This window comes from Pundamilia nyererei, unplaced genomic scaffold (assembly GCF_000239375.1).
Source record: "Pundamilia nyererei isolate P.nyererei 1_Seehausen unplaced genomic scaffold, PunNye1.0 scaffold00149, whole genome shotgun sequence".
In the NCBI taxonomy this organism is placed as follows: Eukaryota; Metazoa; Chordata; class Actinopteri; order Cichliformes; family Cichlidae; genus Pundamilia; species Pundamilia nyererei.
In genome coordinates this window covers 513,532-531,879 of record NW_005187550.1, presented here as the reverse complement: position 1 = coordinate 531,879, position 18,348 = coordinate 513,532, and the positions used below count along the sequence as shown (strand labels likewise).

The 18,348-nt window shown below is 39.7% G+C and overlaps 1 protein-coding gene across 23 annotated transcripts in view; it reads left to right on the top strand.

Moving 5' to 3' along the window:
• Positions 1 to 18,348, top strand: part of kcnma1a (potassium large conductance calcium-activated channel, subfamily M, alpha member 1a) — a 150,236-nt gene that overhangs the window by 15,387 nt on the left and 116,501 nt on the right. The window lies entirely within an intron of this gene.

The window sequence follows — 18,348 nt, the reverse complement described above, 5'->3', positions numbered from 1 at the left end:
TGAATTTGGAACCCTTTATTAATCTGATCTGTAAATAACATACAGTTATTTCTGAAATGTGCGTTCCAGGTAAACTGTGGATTTTCAGCAAAAGATTTGAGGGCTAACATGGCAGGGCTGAGAGCTTTTATTTGTGCCAGGAGGAGTGACTTAGTGCATTTGCAGGAGCAGACACTAATGGTCTGAAATCTGTGGAAGGGGCAGGTGTGGGATTGGGGAAAACAGTCCAAGGCAAACCTTTAAATTAGACATTAGACTCACATAAGACTCACACACACACTTCTGAGTGGAATCATCCATTGTTGTTTTGATCATTTTAAGAAGCGGTTATGTTTATAGATTCTCTGAAAGCCATTTTGCTGTTTTGTACATTTTGGCAGTTTTGTGAGATGTTGAATTCCTCTGTTGGTTTACACCTAACCGCAGTCCGATCCTATGTGGAGACACAAATCCCTTTGGGGTTGCATCAGGATGAGCATCCGGCATAAATATCTGCCAAATCAAACATGCGGCGCTACCCGCTGTGGCGACACCCTTGTGAATAAGGGAGCAGCTGAAAGTAGCCTTAAATAAATCAAATATATGCAGTTTTCCTCAAGGACTGAATAGTGACAAATTTAAAGCATTATAAGATTTCGCTCTGTACAAGACAGCCGTGTGTAATGGCAGTTACATCAGCCACTTCTGGTTTTCAGATTTCCATCCATGTTTCAGGGATTCTGGGCACAGTAAACACTTCCTGAGGAGCTCCTTTTTTTTTTTTTTTTTGGAAACACAGCAGACTGTTTGCATCTTTATTTTCCGTCACACAGTAATTTCATTTTTCCCGACAAGAGCCAACTACCTGGCTGAAGACTTGGAGGCTTGGAGCTGCTTGTAAATAATTAAACTCATTTGCTAAATGATGGTTTTAACCTCCGAACTCTAATGACCAAAACGCAGTAATTGATGTGACTACCTCACAATAAAAGCTACCTTTGCAATATGAGCAATAATGGAAAGCACAGTTTTAGACCCTAGGCACACTAGTGGAAAGAATAAGCAAGTGAGCAGCACGCACTGAGGCTCATGTCAGTGAGATAAAAATGAATGAAATGCACTCCTAGTTTTGTGTGAATCCCTTGAACAATCGGAAGCATTTAAATCCAGCTTGTGAATAGCACTTCATGCTACTACAATGCAAATTGCTATATAGAGAGGTAGTTAAACAGTATAATGAATAATAATGGATAAAACTGTGCACCATAAATTGTAATAAAAACATCTTGTTGTCATATTCATTAACTTCCATTTTTCATCTCCAATAATCTTCCATGTGTCGTTACGCATGCTACAGCTTATCCTGTGCTTTGTGTCCTGATAATTAAGTGACTGCGATGGTCATTCCTGATGAACAGCCCAGGTACCCATGAATGGTTTTGCCTTCCTGTGCTTTTCAAAGCAATGCAATAGGAGACAGCTGAGCTTAGCAGCTGCTCTGCTGCACATTGTCTCAAGTGAACATGAGCAACAGAAGTACTCTGGCAAGTGTTCAGAATGCCACAGGCTTTCACCTTCTTTCCCTTTATTCATCTGTCCTCTTTAGTTTGATCTGCTGTTGACCTTGTTCTTGCTTATCCTTATTAGTTTCCATATGTTGGGCTTTCCCTCTGTTTGCATGTTCTCTGCTCCCCTTGCGTCGGCCGCCATCTCCCTTTCTCCTGTCCTAAAGCATCGTCATCGGTCATTGTCCTTCGGGTCTCCCTGATGTTTCCCCAAAGGAGCCACGGTTTGTGAATTTTGTAGCCAGGCAAGACTGGTCTCTGGGAAGCCGTTGTTGCTCAATTGGTTCCCTGCCCTGGGGGGGTATAAACAGATCGTAACTCAAATCACAGATGACACGTGAAAACATACCAGTGTTAAAATATTAGGAAAGACTTTCCTTCACCAGTCACTTGCAATTAAAGAGTATGACAGGAGAGGGTTGAAGTGGAGAAACAGTCAGCAGGAAGGGAGAAAACAGACGTCTGCTGTCCATTTTTAACAATTTGTGAGAATAACTCCTCTGCCTTCTTTTTATTTCATTGTGATTTTGCAAAGGACTTAACCTTTGCTCCCGGGATTAGAAATGGAAACCAGTTTCCAGTTTGTGTGCGACTAGAGAACGAGCTTTTCACCTGTTCCAAAAGGGGTCAGAGTCAAAGTTGACAAGGGTCGCTGGAGAAATTAGCCTAAGTGTTCTCACATGTCAGTCCAGGCAGTGAACGGTACAGAGGCGAGCTGACTTTTAAGGTGAAACCCTACCTATGCGAGTTGTTTCCTCCTCCCGTGGGACCAGTTCTGGCCTGCTAACATGGCTGCTCTGTAATTACTCTGACACGCAGCCTCTGACCATCGCTGCCACGCTCCCCGTCGATCAAAGCACCCCATTCTTGGCGAGGTGTACGTGTGGGTGTGAGAAATACAGGGTTTATGCGATTTAAAAATGCATGCTAGGCGATAAGAACAAAGACACACGAGTTGGGAAATACATCTCCTTGTTATAAATAGATAAAGAGGATCTGTCTTAGCCTTGTTCAACCTTCCAGAGTCTAGTCATTACGTCCATTTCCATGCACTGGTCCAATAAAGAAAAAGAGCTTCTTTGTTATACTTGAGATGAGGATATTCTGCACTTTCAAACGATGACAAAAAAAATTTCACTAAAACATTATGAGATCATCAATGTAATTCCGAGATAGCTCGAGTTTTAGCAGTCTGTTCAGAGGCATGAAATATAGAGAGGGGACTTGGAACAGCAGTCGGAAGCCAGTGGGCAGAATGGCAGCAGCTGTGATATATAGAGACTGTGCTGGATAATATGATTTACTGCTCTCTCAAGGCCTGCCTTGGCCCTGCTGTTTTTACTCACACATAAAGTAAACACACATATAAAACACACAAGCGTGTGCGCTTGCACGACATTAGCAGTATCGAGAATCTGACATTTAAGCACTGTATGCCGTGCAGGTGGTGGTTTTGTTTTTCCGTGCAGCCTCTGTGTCATAGCAGAGCAGTTAGGGCACAGTGGGAAAAGAAAAAAGAAAACAAATAAGATAAAATCTAACTTGAATTGCTATAAAGTTGCTCATCCACCAGATGTGGAAGCTGTTACTCCAAAAATCGAACGTAAAATGTAATTTTTTTTTTTAATGTAATCTTAATATTACTGATAACAATAGCTTCAAAATACAGGCAGGCTACTTGTAGGCATCATGGCAGTGATCTTATATAAATACTGTCTGCTTGAATTATGGCAGTACAGTTGTCTGACCTAGTTTTAACCTCCTGGCTGTGACCTCTTGGTTGTAAGTTCAATAAGGAGCATGGGCCGTTTGTTGTGACACAGTGAAAGTGAGAACCCTGCTATGTTATAGGCCTTACAGCAGAACAGCATTCATAGATATAAATATAAAACTACATGTACTGCAAGATGTATTTGCTGTTTGTCAGCAGGATTATGTAAAAACTGCCACGCAGAATCCAAGAATTCACGATACTCAATGGCACAAGGGAGACAATCTTTCCATGGATCTGATGGCCTCATTTAGTCTTCTGGGACAGGACATTGTTCTTGGTGAGGAATGACCTGTACAAGCTGAAGAAAGGGAAAGTCACAGAGTTATGGAAATGAAGTAGAAGGACCAGGGCAGGATCAAGCCTGGGCCACTTGCAGTGAGGGCTCTACCACGTGAACCACCTGCCTAATGACCTTCCAGTTTGAAAAGTTATTAGAATTGTTTCCATATGCCAAAAAGTAACAGAAGTCTAGATTCAGATTTAGTTTTACAGGCACTTAAAAGCAGCTAAATGGGCTTTGGGAATTGAAAGTGGAAGAAAAATCAAGGCAATTAAATTCTTCCAGCCATTTGGTCCTTTAAAGTTTCTCCTTTCTGCGTCAGCAATGTTCTTAGCCAAATTGCATTTTCATTTGTTGTTGTTGTTTGTTTCATCTTTCCAATTACTGCTGTGGATTGATGCTTTCTGTCCTCTGTGTTAGGAAAGCAAAACAAAACAGAAGCACTGGGAACTCCCTCTTTTAAAGGTAGCTCTCGTTTATTGTAGCAGAAATCATTAAATATGAGAAAAAGTAATCCAAATGGCATCTTTTTTTGATTTTGTTGATATACTGTTGTAGTATTTTATTTTATTTTTTTAATAGAAATGACATAAATATGGGATAATGTGTGTTACCACATGGATCTTAATTATTAGGGCATTTCCTATTGGTTAGAGGTTATATAAAGAATATGTGTTATCTCTACTAAAGCACTATGGTGTGTAAGCTCCTACAACATAACGTTTATGTAGTGCCACTACAAATACTGCATCGAGTGGTTTCCACTGAGCTCCTGCACGCCTTCCTATGGGACGCATATAATACAGCTGAGGTGCTACAGGTGGAAACGCTCATGAATAATGGAGACGCCGATGTGTTGTGCATTTTTTGTGTGGACACAGATAGTGTTGCTGCATTATTGATGGGGCTGAGACTTACCTGGAGGTAGCGTTCTTTACCCTGATATTCATAAATCAATAGCAACAAAAGGCCTCAGGGTGTTTTTCACAATAAAGCATTGGCCTTTTGTGAATGACGAGGAAAAAAAACACATTTGCTGTACAGAGGAAAAAGAAGGAAGCATAGGCCTAGCCTGTAATGTCTGCGGTTGTATGTGTTCTCCTTTGTCACGTGACTAATTTTCTTTCTAGCTTCGTGGCTAGAGTGCAGATGAGGAAATGGCCTTGAGGCCATTAGGTTGACACTCTGCAGGAAATGATCTGAAAGACCCAGGCGTTCTGATAATGACCATGTGATCAGTGACATCTCCTGGAACTACCCAGCAAAACTTGGCCCTAATCCTGCTTTAATAGTAAACAACAGCTGTAAGGCTCAAGTATGCTCCGATTAAGAGGCAAAAGAAATGACTTCAATCTTGCTGGAAATCCTTTCAAATAGGTCCTCCTTTTATAAATTAAGCCTTCAGAGATGATCCAGAGATAATTCTGATATGAGAATTGTGTTTGAAAAAGGAAGGAAAAAAAGGTCTATCGAGTGTGCCTTTTACTTATATACTAATATAATGGGACATTGAGGTTATGCAGAGGCATTTATCCATGCACATACTCTGAAATGCACATTAACACTTGACAAACTGAGAAAAGCCGGCGGTGTATGTTTCTTTCCTTTTGCGTAATGTTTTTACAGGCATATTGGGCTCTTCTTGGTCTCTCATTGTTGAACAGGGTTTAAAATAGATACGGGTATTTGAAGGCAGCTTAGCTGCAACTGCAACACGTGATTGAATTAGAGTGCTGTCAGTTGGGTCCATTATTGAGGTCCCTGGGATGTGCAGCGTCTTTGCTAAGAGTCTCTCTTGTTACGGTGCTTTTCCTGGAGCATTTATGGTGCCCCGTGATGATCGACGGGAAGATGCTACCGCTAAATGTTTATTTAGTTTGCGGCCACAAATCTCAGTGGAAATGTTACCACTAATGGGTTTGTTGAATTGCAAATATGGCATAATAGTGCACAAAATATTATTTGCTTGATCATGCTGTGGGAAAAGCTAGCAAAGTTAACTTGACTGACAGGATGAAAGCTGCTGCTGAAACACTGAAAGAGTGAATGACAGAGCATGCAATGCCTGTGATAGGTTAATATTGGCTGCGATGACCACGTATGACCACATTAAAGCTTAGTATGAATTAGGGCAATCTTACGTTACCCCAGCACAGCACTCTCATTGTCATTGACATTTCCTTGAGACTTGGCTGCTGTTTGTGACATTAGGCCACACAGGAGAATATATGTCTTGTAAAGCCTAGGCAGCGAGGACTGAGTGTTTACCAAGGTTGCACTTGGGCTATTTTTTACTGTTCACCAAGCTAAAAATAAAGTGATGGTATTTTAGTATTTTGCCACCTGCACTAAGAGAGCATGCTTCCTTTGCATTGCACCTATTAATGTGGAAATAAGAATTTAAAATGTGTAAGCTTTACTCTTTCAGTTATGGTTAAAAGTATGAAATGTTATGAAAGAAATGTTGCTGGAATCTTGACTTTTTTTTAACAAATATTCTAAAAAGACGTTCGATATTCCTGTGCTAATATTAGTGTCAAGCTATTGGTCCCACTTTTGGCTCAGGTTTTGTGTTACTGTGAAATGAAATTTTCTGCCAAAACTGTTAGACTGTATATAAAAGATGGCTCTGAAGCCAATGCAACCCCCTGCTGGACATTTGAACAGCCAGAAGGAGGTCTTCCAAAAAAAGTCTGGAGATGGCTGCAGTCACCACGTGGTGTGGTGGCATATGGCTGCCCCTCCCCCAGCCTGGTTCTGCTAAAGGTTCCTTCCTGTTAAAATGGAGTTTTTCCTTCCCACGGTTGCCATGTTGTCTAAATGCTGGGGTTTTCTTTCTAATTTTGTTAAATTATAATACAAAGCCTCTTGGGGTGACTGTTATACATATATAAATGTATATAAACAAATTTCAGTTACATTATTTTTCACATTTTATATATGACCTCCATTAACACTTAGGCTTTTATTGTAAATTACAGTCAAATAAAAAGTAGTATTATAGTTAAGCAGGGTACACTTTAAACTTAGCCTGACAAAACTGAAAAGAGTGGGCAGTGGGTTTTTTCTCCATACACGTGAAAACACACATAAAAATCTCAAGCATAGTCAAGAGCATACCAAACTAACAACGTAGCAACCTAACCCCAAATGTATAGAAGTGCTGGCTGATCAGAAGTCACCAAACAGTGACACAGCGCACAGTCTGACTTATTTTGGTCTCCATCAAATGCAGAAGCAGAGTTTCTGATAAATTTTCACCTGGAAGCAGTTTTTTCTAAAGCTCCAACTTTCAGTGATTTAAATTGCAGACAAAAGGCCAAAACACACAGAAAAAGCTAAGTTTACCAAACTGCCAGTTTACATGTAGACAGGATCTCAGTTAGATCTCCATTGGATTGTGATGTCCAGTTTCAAACATGATAAGTGGCTTTTTGTATAGTTAAAATGAGCATGTATCTTTCATACCTGCTAATTTCTCGATTTCAGTCCCAAATCATAAAACTGTAGATTGGATTACCCAGGGACTGTTGGATAAACACTGTGAACACGTTGACCATACAACCGAAGCTATGCATTTTTGTGCAAACCATAATTTGATAATAACAGGATTAATGCTGTTCTCCGACTATTGCATGTCAATTCCTTGACCAGATTACTTTAAGGCTAAAATTGGAGCAAAGATAATTTTATCAAAAGGCCCTGCGGTGCATTACTTATCAGCCTTTCCATTTACGGCATTGCAGTGTTAGATCTAATTTCTGTCAGTGCTTTGATTCTGAGAGCACATAAAGCAAACTAAATCACGGCGTGAACTGAATAGCTATAAACAGAAACGTGGTCAGCAGTGTGAAAATAATTAATATATTCCTGTAACAACAAAACTAAACATCTTGCCTTAAGGTGCCCTGCAAATGCACAAACAACACAGGTGCCTTATTTTCCTTCGCTTCCCACTGTTCATGACACGCAATAGTTCTGACCGTCGAGCGAATGTGAATAAAGAAATAATGTAAACGGTGGACTAACTGAGCCTTGAGCATCCAAACTAATTCTGCAGATCAGCAAATCAATGCTGACATGTTTAACAACGGTAAAACCAAGAAATATGAATGAACTCAAAAAAGAATCAGCTGCTTATTATAAACACCACTGCCTGTCTTATGATTAAGATGCACACCAGTGTTTATATCTACTTCTCAGACAGTTGAATTATCACTTCTCTGATTACGCCGCACAATCCTTTATTGACACTGGTCAAATCTCTCCCACTGGGGTCTTGCATCACACCTCCTATCTGTCTTTCGCTCTCAGCCTGGCTCTGTGTCTTTTTCTCCCTGTTCTCTGCTTCTGTCCCTCTCTCTACCCCCCGCTCCAAACCTCCCCTTCCCACGCACTCTGTCTCACACACCTACTGTCTGCCTGCCAGGTCTCTGTTGCTTAGCGACAAGCAGCGAGCGCTGGACTGCTCTTATGAGAGCGACGTTTGTCCATCATGATCTCATCCTTCCCTGTGCCGGCCGCACGTACGCCGGACCTTCTTTAAAGAGTTGAAGCGGTTTTCGGTGAAAAGAAAACTGTGGCAGAAGTGCATTTAAATCTAAGCATGCGTTTGAGGTTTTTGTGCTTGTACTGAAGCAATTGATAAAATGACTTTTAAAATGTCATTGATTAAATTTGCGTAGTTTATTGGAAAATGAATGCAGAGGCTTGGAAGAGGCTGAGATACTTATTGAGGCAATAATGAAAAAATACTGCAGTTGGAGCCGATGTTGGGATAAATTGTGACTTACAAATTAAATCACTAAGTGTATTTATTCAGCAATCAAACTTATTCCCATATCAGCTATTAAGTTTTGTAGACTTTCATTGTAGCATGTGGTACTCTAGATCAAATCTGAATTATGTAATTTCCTCATAATATTAACAATTTGACTCAAGTGTTTCCCAAACACAGTGGAAGTTGTAACTGAATTTATTGGTGTATTACTGACATCTTTATTTAGCTTCCAGTTATATTTTGTTATATGTATGTCTCCGCTTGTTCCAGATTCTCCCATATATATTTTCTGTTATTGTGTGATTAACCGAGGCTTGCCTTATTGCCTGTCAAATGTATCTAATTGTCATTTCCTGTCTGTCTTAATTTGAAGAAGACCCAAGTCCTGCAAGTGTGGAGACTTGTGTGGTCAACTGGCCACCACTGGTTGCAAGGAAAAAAATGTATATTCCCCCACTGTTGGTGAGGGGATGGATGAATTTGGGTGCACAGAGGTATACAGTGCTGTACCAAAAACCTCCTTGCAGTTGCTTTGGTCACTAGCAGCTGTCATACATATTTTGCATGTAAAATATGAACTTCTGCAAACACTTGCCCTCTACTTTCTGAGCAAAAAATGCAAAAAGAGCAAACCAGAACCTGAGAACTTTTGCCTTCGTAGTGAAAATGATACCGTTTGTTTGCATGAGTGAGGTACAGCTTTTAATTCTAAGGTGAATGCTCTCCATTTCAGACTTGTGTCTGTGTACTTCTGCTTTGTTAGCAGTTGACAAGTGTTTGCAGACAAGTTGGAGTCTTCCATGTAAATTATGGGCAACCGTGGCAAGCTCATAAAGCACTCGCAAGATGGTTTTTGGAGAAACACTCTCCTTGTCTCTCCTCTGGGGCTAATCTCCGCACATATATACAATTTTTGATATGTGATGATCAAAGTGTTGAGTCTCTAACGACACATGTGATACAACACTGTTCTACAACAGCCCCAAACAATGCATTAATGTGCAAAGCAAATGCCTGATATCAGTCAGTTTGCTAGCTATCACTGATAATATCAACCAAGTTGTTAAAAATTACTTGGTGGCCTCTTCCTTTCCATTACTTAGCCAAGATGGTGACCACTGCAGATGAAAAAAAAACCCCATACCATTTCATACTCAGCTTTAGACAGCATCATCTCAGTACTCACAGTAATCTGCGTGTAGCAGTATTAGGCAAACCAGTGAAATCAAAATAGCATGTGTAAGTGGAGAAGTCTCAAAGAAATGTGATACTTCTGCATGAAGTTTCCCAGTGAGTCTGCCTTCAGGTAATTGCCTTCACTCTCCCATGTTGGACTTGTTTGGCTGTAATGAGTCATTGGCTTTGAATTAAACCTTTTTTTTAATCTCGTTTTGGTCAGTCTTCTGTTCTGGGTTATCAGTTGCCACCACACTGTATGTTGTAATCTAAAGCTGTCTTTGAACATGCTTCAACCACTGCTACACCCCTCCTTACACGTCCTTGCTGCTTTTCATGTTTCCAGGCTGTGAATTTCTCTGTTACTTTATTCCTTTTGATTAGTCCTTTGGGGCCTTGCGGCTTTTATGTTGACAAATGAGCCCAGTGCTGAGGACTAAAAAGTACTTACAACAGTATTGATTAACACTGGCTATTAGCCAGTGGAAGGGGAAACAAAGACGTTCTTACAGTAAACCATAAGATGATATCCAGAGCGGGTTAAATAAATGCGCTAAGGCTGAAGATTAGCGATGCGGATTTACTCACTACTGCGTTTGAAGAGAAGCTCACAGGCTTGAGGTCACTTCACTTTGACGGGCACTCTAAGTTATCAAAACCTGAAGCTGTCTTCTCTATAACATAATGCACAATGTGTCCTTCACATAAACTGTTTGCATAGTTCTCTACTTGCTAGAAGAGACTATAGGTGCTTTAATTGCTATGTGTATTGGACATTCTATTTTAAAAGTGACCACCTTTATCAAACACTGACTCTCTCATTCCCCCTTATTGGGCGTATTGTTGCTTCACTATAAATTAAAACCCCCTGTCATGCAAATGTAACCGCAACACATTTTATGTCACTCTCAGTGACTTGTCCTTGGTTTTAAAAGTGCTGCAGTGATCAAGTGCAGACTGTGTGGACAGTAAAGGAGAGCTGATTCAGTCTTCACATCATCCCCTGTGAAAGCTGTTGCCAACTCTCCTTCTAACGCACCCTGACACATTTTCATTTTTGTGCTGAATTTTCCGTGTTGTTTATTCGAGCTTAACAGTGCAGCCTGTACCAAGCCTGCAAGGGTCAAATTGCTGAGTCTGGGGAGGTGGTTCTCTCCACCCCTACATGTACCAACCACCCCCACATCGCAGCACCATCACAGGGAATGCCTCTGTCGACCTCAGGCGAAAGGCAATCCCGCAACACTTTCTGTCAGCTACTCAAATCGCAAACCTGTTCTAACAACAATGGCGCTAACAGGAACGGACAGATCACAGCGGAAACCAAACCCCAATGCCCGTCTTACACTGAGCACAAACAAATGTAGTTGGGCTTGGGCACATAGTGGTTCCTCTAAGCTCTGTGTGCCTTGTCTGTGGATGTTTGATTTGATTGCGAAAATCCTTTGATTTGGTAAAGTTGGTCACCACGCAGTCGGAGCTAGACCGAGCAAGAGTGCCTCAGTCCTCCCCGGCAGCATGCTTTACACTTGACATCACATGGAGGCTTAATGCTGTGCAATGCATTCCAGCGTTCCTCCAAAGGCACTGACCTTTCTTATAAACGCACAGATTGGTTTGCCGTGCTGCCATCTTGCGTAATTACACTGATTCTCTGTAGGCTTAAGAATGTGTACACAAACTTGATGCAGTGTTTCATCCAGGCTTCGTCTCTCCTTAATGGATCTTGTTAGCTAAGGTCAAAGTCCTCTCTGTGTGAGGTCACAGTAAAGAAACGCAATCTTCCCCGTGGAACACATCGGGGGGCCTTGGTGTTGGCTGATAAGAGCGCACAAGCCATACCAATCTGCGCCATGTCCTCTCCCCAATTCCTTTTCCTAACTTCAGGCTTAAAACATGCAAATTCTGTATGAAAGAAGCTGATTTCTTTTCCCCAGTGGGAGGCGTGAGATCTAAATTTAAAATGATTAAATGAGCCTAGAGTAAGAAAATCATTTGCGCTTCCATTTGTTAGCCTCTGAGCTGTTCTCAAATCAAGGTCACGGCTCTGAATCATTAGGCTCAGATGACTGCCTTTTTTACTGCCTTCAACAAGAACACTTCCCAGATAACATTGTTGACCTCTATATTATGCAATACAGTTTATGGACCTGATCAAACACTTTTCTTTTAGAAATCAGAAGACAAACAAGCTCATCTTTGTTTAGTGCTTCGCATTAGACAAGGAATCAAACAAGTAAATAAACAGATTAAAATTCAAACCTTTACTTCTTTTGCTTCTGTTCCACATCCGATGCATACCTACACCTCATCTTTAAAAAAACAAACAAAAAAAATCATATAGACGCGTGCACTCACTGGCATTAGTGAAAGATTTTAAGGTATTATTGCATCAGGATAAGATAAAGATACTGAGATCTGTCTCTCAAGTAAAGAGAGCCTAATCTTCTTGGTTTATTCTGACTTTTCTTAAGCTGGTGGAGGGGAAAAGTGAGTATAGAAGATGAGAAAGTGAAAAGAAATTAGGAGGAATTGGAAGGAAATGTGAATAGACAGGATAGACAAGGAGAGATGACACTGAGAATAGATATGGGGGGAATAGAAAGAAATGGGTACATGTGATTATACCTTTTAAAGGGTCTTTTTACGTGGCTGTTAGAGTGGAGAGGACATAAATGCACAAATAGGGGGTAACGAGTGTGAAAATGTTGACGGGAGCAGTAAAAGCGGTGGCTTGACATGTTAAATGTGATAATGCATCAGAGAGGAACATATTATTAGGGATAACTTGAGCGGGTGCTATCCAAAAACCTGTTTTAACGTTTGAAGTTGATTTTGTAATCGAGTGAATCATAGCTTATCGAGGACATGCTGTTGCATATATGCAAATCTGCTCGCTGGGTGTGCTGAGAGACCGTGTTCGTACTTAGTCATTCATATCGTATGCATAGACTGCAGGACTCCCACCATGCAGCCTTTCCTGCTCACTTGTTGTTCTGTAGTTACACATTTTCTGGAATGACTAGTTCTTTAAATATCAGAGTTTTTTTTTTAATCTCTTGTCGGCTTAAGCCAAAAACAAACGACAAGATAAACACCGAAGCTGTTTAATGCTTTGTCAACAGTGATTGATTGATCCAGCTGATTCAAAAAGTACACTGTTCCTGTTTGCTGATTTAAAAAAATGTGTGTGTATGTGTGTGTGAGTGAAGGTTGGTGTCCAAAAAGGTTGGATCGCTGTGTGTTTCCATTTAAGGATGCTTTGAATACTGACACATTTGGACTGCAGGCAGGTCCGTTTAGCACTCGTCCTCTTCTGCAGCAGTACAAACAAACAATATGTTTAGCATTGCCTTGTCAAATCAGTGAAAGTCATACACAAACTTGCATTGCTCCAAAACGAATATAGGCATCAGCCTTAATTCAGAGTCAGCCTTAACTAAGCCTTTGCATGTGTCCTTCCACTAATAATGCATCCTTTATACCATCAGGGATGCTGGCTTTTAAACTGTGCAAATATAAGAAGGCAGATGTTTCCCCGCCTCTTACGTACCGAGGACCAGGCACCCATAGTTCAAAGGAAGAATTTCAGATATAAATTGGTTAGACCAAAGGACACTTTCCCATTTCCTCTCAGTTCTATCTTAAACCTTTTGATCGAGAAAGTAACGGCATTTGTTTATGTTCCTGCCTGGTGGAGGTTCAACTTGAATTTCTGGATGTAGCAAAGATCCTCGTAATATTTTCAGTCTTTCCCCTTGTGTACGGAGATTTCAACAGATTCTCTGGATTTTTAAATCAGATTATGTTTCATAAGTGACGAAATGCCAAACTTCTTTGTATTTTTCAGCTGAGAAACATTTCTTTGGAAAATGTACCCATGCGATCTTTCACAGAAATCCTGATCTTACTTACTTAAGGGAGGCCCTCTGGGATGCTCTTTAAACCCAATCATGCTTCTAATTAACCTAATTAGTTGTGAAACATTTAACTTTTTTTCCTTTCACCATGAAACAAGTTTCTTGTTGAAATTCAATAAGCAAAGAAAATATCAGAACTTTTTGCTATTTACTGTTAAGTATTTGGTTTCAATGATTTTCAAATCACATTTTATTTTGATTTAATTACTTTATCACAAACTACAACTGCAAACTGTTAAAAAGAGAAAAGAGTGAGAGTTTGGCGGCCTGTTGTTTCCTGCCTTGTCTGCTTTCAACACTGAACGTCACTGCTTAGCACTACATACCAATCTGCTGCTAAAAGATTCATCTGCCAGTCATATCTGGATGTTGGTCTTTATAGAGCCGAGCCATTGATCAGTGCAGGTTAGACAGCAGGGAGCCAATTAGGGCAACAGCTACCATTTTGATTGTTTTCCGCTCCTGGGAAACACCTAAGCGGCCTGTTCTGCTCGGGATAATGGGGCCCCGATTTCATCTGTCTGTTGAACGCTGAGTCACTTATTGACAGAGAGCGAGCCGTCTGTCTGTATTTAGGGAGAAAGCTCGTTAAAGTGTTCTGAGGGCAATAAGAGATCAGGGCTACGACAGGTGGTGGCTGTTTGATAAGGCTGCTGTTGTACTGCTGTGTCTGTTGTTGTTCTCTGCACTGTTGAGTTCAGGTGTGACAGGTGTGGAAGAAACACAACTCTTACTTTCAGTTTAACAGGTTTCAGAAAACATTTACGTAGTACTTTGAAGCTGAAGTTACACGAGGAAGTACAAATTTAAACTCTCAAATGATCAAATACTGCAAAAAATGCCGGTCTGAATCTGTTTAGTACATGTAATTAATACATGGATATAACATACAATAGATGATAGTAAACAGCCTCCTTTAAAAAAATAAAAAAATAATTTAACTGTCTTTTACTATTCTGTAAACGCCATGCCTGACTTGCTAATTAGTGAGTCTATTAAAGACACAACACAGTGTGGATACTGTAATTCATGTGTGCCTAAAAACTAAAGAAAAAACCCTCCAACATCACTGTAATTAAATTGCTTTGGTAAGTGATTAGTTTGAGGTAATCTACCAATAAAATGCATTAAAGCTGAATGACTAGAATACAGGTTTAGACAGGAGAGTGTTTTTACTGAGTCTTTGATTTTATTTGCTTGTTTTTAACGAGGAAGGAAAATTCATTTTCCTTGCATTTCTTTTAGTAAACATTGCCTGTACAGCATGTAATGCTTTTCAGACCCAGTAAAAAAATATTATAGTCTTTAGGAATCGTTAACTAGTAGGTTTATACCTTTATTAATGATGATAAAATTAAAAACTGGCCTCGGTTGTGTGACACAGTTATTGTGTGGTGTGCGCCTTAGTTTGCTGTGAGCTCACTTCAGGCTCTGAGACCGGTTACGAACTAGGAGAAACACTATTACCTCTTGATTCATAGGTGTGGTAAGCGACGTCGACACAGACTGTGGTCCAGATGAAACAGAAATCAGTCGTTGCCCTGAGCATACATACACACACACACATAGGCAAGCAAAAATGTCCATCGCCCTTGAACGAGCGAAAGTCCAGATTCTGAAAACAGAGTGAACCTTCACAGAGTGGCAGCACAGATATAGGTTGGAGGTTTTAAGTGGCAAGAGCATCACAAGGACAGTGTCATTTCAAGTAAGAGTCACAGTAGCGTTTAATGCAGAGAATATAGTATAAGACTACGGCGGGCCACGAGTGCCAAAATGAATACTTTGTTAAATATTTAATTAAATCTGTCAATAATTAATGAAGATTTGAAATAGATAAAAAAATGTATTAAATGTTATACATGAAATAAATTTAAATGTAATTTAATTATTTCCAAGTGTAATTAATTAATGACACAGTTAATTATTTAATGAAGTAATTATTTAAGGAATGTTGACACTCTACATAGGACAGAAAGTTTCTACTTCAAAAATGTGGACTATATGGGAACATGTAGATGTCTAAATGAGAGTAGTTATTATAGTTGTGTCATTATGTTTTTCGTTACCATTTTTTAAATTTAGTTTCCAGAGCAGCTTTTCTCACTGAGTTTTGTTTTGATTTTTTAATATTTTGTTGTTAGTTTTTCTTTTTCCTTTTACTAAAAATAGGTGCATTGTGTTTTTCCCTGAACAGTATCATTTTTTTTAAGTTTATATTATTTATATTTTTTACTTTTATTTTGTTACTATGTTTTGGGTTGTTTTCCACATCCAGTTTATTCCGTGCACTTCATTCCTCTTGTGTTTCACTTACTGGAAAAACTAATTTGAAACAGCCTGGAAAAATCAAGTCCGCATCCCAAACAAGAGCACAGCAGGTCGATTTAACATTTCTTTTTGGTTAACTATAATAACCTCAGTCTAAGTGCTTTTAGGACCTGTTTTTGGCCATGTTTTGTTGGGCTTTTCTTCTATTCACTGCTTGTAAATTCATTCAGGCACACTCGTGGGCTGCAGTACAAAATGTCAGAATTTAGCCTCAGGTCATTTCTTCACTGATGGCTGTAGTATGATAAAAGCTGATGTCACTCAAGCATGTTTTCTTATTTATTTATTTTTATTCCACCTACTTTTAGGTTAAGCTTAAAATGGTATGTAACCAAATCTGGGAAATTATTGTGGGTTACTGTCTGGCCCACAAACATGTTTTGGTTGTGGTGTTTCTTACATGTCCACAATGTAAGAAAATAAAAATAAAAATCCAGATGCGTAACTCTGCAGTAACCACTGTCTTTTAATTTTCAGCATTCACACTGAATGGATTGTTAAATTGACCAGGAAATAAAAAAAGTGTTTCCATTCAGATCTAATTTGCACTGAAAACGAGAATGTGAGCATGTGTGGATCGCCATAGTAACAAGCCATCACCAGATTGATAATTTAAAATAAAGAAAATATAGATGATAGCCTGAGCCTGCTGAGAATCAAATGACCAATTATTGCAAGGCCACAGCATGTGGAGGAGAATTTGTGGTTGTCTGTAATGATTTTACATTTGTGGTGTGTTTTCTCCCTGCACAGTAATTTGTTAAATTTGCACACCTCCGTCTAGATCTAAGTTATTATGCTTTCTCACATTCTGACATGATCTGAAGTCGCGGGGTAATGGAGTGGAGGCAAAGCTCTGCAGATGAGGCGACAAGCTTTTTGTGGGAGGCTGACAGCTTGATTGACAGTTTCTCGCCTTGTTTAGGTTGAATTAAGGTTCGCAGACGAGAGCAGAGGTGACTGATGGGTGCAAATTCCAGTGATGTAATCTCAGCCTTCTACTTGGTTTAGAGTAATGGAAAGTGCAAAGAAAATTATTGTATTGATTTTTAGGGTCTGAAACTGCTGTAATACAATTTATTGCCCAGACACACTGAAAACTAAATGAAACCAGCAGTTAGTGGTATTTGTTTTGTTGTCCTGACTGAAAAAGGCTCTCTTTTTTGTTACTGCCAAACAACTTCACCTTAAGGAGACACAGCAGGCATTTGTTAATTTTCTCAGCTCTGTAGCAGATCAAATGGGGAAAAAACCCCCAACTTTCATTCAGGGTATTTTATTATATACCCTACAACTTTAGTATGCCCTCATTTAAGCCACTGGCCTTCTATTATCCGCTGACATTAAGATGATAAAACTCAAAGACGTTACGGATGACAAGTGCTGACCTTTCAGTCTTGCAATTTACTGCATCATCTATTTTTATCCTGGACCACTGGGGCTTAAAATGTTGTATCAATGGGAGAGGTGCAGTACAGTATTATGAATCGACCGGACTGTACATTCAAGATATTTCTTTCTGTCAGCCTCCCTCCAGTTATAAGGCAGCGCTAATGTGAATGTGTCTTTATTCTGTCTTCTGCTGTATGAACAGAGGGATGTTTTAGTCAGCATCAGCTGCCATCAGATCATATATTCATGTCTTATCATTTTTCTCTAGCTAGCTGAAGAGACGTTACAATCGGGACAAAGAAAATGTGCACTTGAACAGCAGCCATTAGTAGGACTGAGTTCATGCCCTGTTGTGCAGATGGGCATGCTGTCCATCAGAGATGCAGAGAGATGTAAACCGTTTGGCTTGTCTTCCTGTTTTGCCGATATTGTGGATGTTATTTATTTAGTTCAGTGTCTACAAATCGTCTAATCCTTCTCTGGCCTGCCTTGCTCAGGCACAGAGGGGCAGCACAGGGCTAATGTGCTTCTGGAGATGGACAAACTTCTCAGCGGCACTGATGGTATTTTGTTGATTGATCACACTGTGATGACGTATTTGAAAGTGTCTGCATAGTTTGGAGTTTTGACTCACAGCATTGTCCTAATTTATGAAAAGCTTGTGATTTTTTTTCTTTTTCTTTATGAACCTAAACCCTTGAGCTACACAATGTAGAAAAAATTATAATGTATATTATTGTTTTTTGATTAAGATGAATTACAGTTGTTTTCTTCCATTCCTGAACAGAAAAATGAATTTTAGTGTCTGAACATCCTGCTTCATTAAGTTGTGAGTTTTGAGTTCAGTTTGTTGATTCAAATTTGGACATAAAAAAGAGAATTCTGATTATTTGCCTAATAAATTATAATATAATTTGTCTTACTTTAGTTTTAAAAAAGTGTTGTTGTTTTTTTTGTTTAGAAGTTTCTAAAGTATTTTCTTGTTTTTATGACAGGTGGTTTAATAAATGTATTAAGCGCTGAATAAATATTTATCCTATATTTAGTGCCACCCGCAGGAGGCGCCATAGGGGTCGGGTGCATTGTGTGTCGGGTGGCGGCCAGGAGCGGAGGCCCTGGCGGACTGACCCCCGGCTGCCAAGACTGGCAAT